General features: G+C 55.2%; 1 protein-coding gene across 1 annotated transcript in view; it reads left to right on the plus strand.

Annotated features, from left to right (window-relative positions):
- PRKN (parkin RBR E3 ubiquitin protein ligase) overlaps window positions 1–2,715 on the plus strand; it is an 899,371-nt gene that overhangs the window by 140,581 nt on the left and 756,075 nt on the right. The window lies entirely within an intron of this gene.

Consider the following 2,715-nt stretch of genomic DNA (forward strand, 5'->3'; position numbering starts at 1 on the left):
GTGTGTTAGGGCTCCAGTTCTCAACTGTTGCTCAGGGAGGATGTTGGAACGCTGGCGCCCCCACACGCCTGCCCTTGAGCATGCTCAGATCTCGGCGCCACTTTGTTTGGATGGCTCAGGCCGAAGGCCATGGATGGGTCCCAGATGCCGGCTGAATGCTGACGTGACCGTGAATGAGGGTAGACGGCCTCGGTGCAACTGGAATGGAAACGAGAATGTCGCCTATTACCGCTTCACGAACAGCCACAGAATCTGAGGCACAGGTCGACGAGCATCTCTTTTCCACACGTCTTCCGGTCAGCTGGGCATCTGCGGCTCGGCGCACGCAGTGGGCGCAGCTGCACGTGGCGCCTCGGGCTCGGGCGCAGGTCTGTGCCACCTGTGCGGTCCTGGAGGGGCAGAGGGCAGCCAGGGCGCTCCTTCGATGGCCTGGGTGGGGTACGATTGCATTTTAAGGTTCTGCTAATAAAACCAAGGTCAGGAGGAGGGGAGACGAGAGTGACCATTTCTGAAGAATCGTCTAGTCTTCCACACGTACAGTGAAGGAGAGGTAAAGAAGATAAAAAGCCGAAGACAGTTGATCTAGAAAGAAACGTCTAAGCGGACTTGACGACGGTTGTGAGCTGTCAGATCCATTCAGCAAGTGATATGGGGACGCTTTGGGAAGATCGTGCAGCAGGTGCCACAGGCTCCTGCACACAGGGCGTTGTGGGGAGTGACAGGAGGTGAGGCAGTGAGTCCGAGGCTGTCGTAATGACGGGGCCCTGAAATGGCGAGGTGACAGCTGGGACAGAAAGGAGCCGGAGGTGCGCGGTGCATTTCTGAGTCGGAAATAGTCGCCCTTGGCACCTCCCTGGATGTGACCGTAAGGAGGAGTCTCAGGGGGTGATTCTGTTGAAGCTCCTGGAACACAGGTGGATAATCAGTTTGGGGAGGGAGGAGAGGGCTTGGCACCTGGACAACGTGGGGGATGGGTGCTCTGACGGAAATAAAGAGGTCGGGAAGGAGCAGATCGGGGTTGGGGGCGGGAGTTGCCCGACTCGCCACTGACCGCTGCCGAGTCAGAGCTGTCCTGGGGAGGATGTGGAGCTCTGAGGACAGGTGGCAGGGAGAGCAAGCTTGTCGAAGTGACGGAGGTCCAAGACATGCGTGGAGAAGAGGGCTTGTGCAGGAGGGACTGTCTGTGACCCAACTGCTGCTGGCCAGTCGTGAGGCAGCTGCCAGGGCCAGGACAGACTGCGTCCAGCCAATCCAGGACGAAGTCGCTTCCCGTATTTCCTCTGAGCGACCCCTCCCCTCTGGCCCAGGCCTGCCGGTTTCCCAGGCTAGCACGGGGTCACGTCCCAGTCCCCCATCCATCTTGTCCTGTGCTATATAATCTTTCAGCCCCTGTCACTCTGCCTGGAGATGATCTGTGTCTTCTCACAGCCCAAGAAAAGCCTCCTATGTAACTTGCCTCAATGCACTCTTGATGTCAAGCTGGAGCCGTCAGCCTCGTTGTCCCTTCTCTCAGGCCTCAGGAAAGTTTCTCTACTGGTGGGAATGGTACTTAGGACCAGAGGCTGTCCCGGGGACCTGAGTCTAGGAGGCCTGGGTGGGGTACCAGGCAGTGCCTGTCAGTGATGGACACCACCTCCAAAGTTGGGGAGAGGGGGCACGGAAGCCCTGGGTGGGGCGGGAGGGCAGGAGTCAGTAGTTATAAAATTACCACTGCGTTTCGCAGGGAGTTCTTTGAACATTCCGAAAATGAGACAGAATGGAACAGGGAGTTGGAGATGCTGAGGTTCCTGGGTGTGTTGAGGGAGCAAGGTCCTCGCTCCGTGGCAGGAGGGTGGCAGGTCGGTCCGTGACGGTTTCCATCAGTCATACTCTGAAACCAGGGTTTGAGTTAAGGCAGTCTAGTTTTTGTCCTGGCAAATCATCTGACTTCTAACTTTAATTCTACTAAATTTTTAAGTCTCTTGTTCATACACTTCGCCGTATAGATGCAGAACGTTTTTGTAAATGTTCATATTTTTTAACCGTGAAACGGGATGAAACAGGGCATGACCCCTGGGATGGCATCCTTATGTCCTTCACCTGCTTCCTCACTGGGGGCGGGGCGGGGGCAACTTTGCCAGTGACGTCGGGGGTGTATGTGGCGTCTACCGTAAACATATCTATTTTAAATTCTGGGGAAAGAAATGCCAACTCTCTGTGCTTTTTCAAAAAGAAACGAATGACGATATTTGAAGCTAATAATTCTAAGGACGTATCACTTCTGAAGTAAATCAGGCTTGAAGGAATACTGCTTTCGCTGTGCTCATGTGTGCATTGCGGTACATTTCTTTGCTGGATTTCAGGTCCCCTTGAATGTTCCTTTAGTTTTTTGGTCGCCGTGTTCCATTTATCCGCACGTTTCGGTCCGTGGCGCAGGTCCGTGTTGCTTGTGCAGTAGGCACCGGTGTAAGTGCCGCGGCCTCGCTGGCAGGGTGGGCGTGCCTAACCCGGGTCGTCGCACAGGTCGCTTTGCTTTGTGTCTCACGACTGCACGCGGAGACCGTATGTAGACAGGTTTCAGAATCTTCTGTGCGCTCCAGAACCGGGCACCACTCAACGGTACGTGGCGTTTCAATGCTCGCACCTCCTCATGTGTGTTTCCTTTGCTCACACACAGAGCTGTGACCTGGATCAGCAAAGCATCGTTCATGTCGTGATGAAGCCTGGGGGCAAAGG

Source organism: Pteropus vampyrus, unplaced genomic scaffold (assembly GCF_000151845.1).
Source record: "Pteropus vampyrus isolate Shadow unplaced genomic scaffold, Pvam_2.0 Scaffold230, whole genome shotgun sequence".
NCBI lineage: Eukaryota > Metazoa > Chordata > Mammalia > Chiroptera > Pteropodidae > Pteropus > Pteropus vampyrus.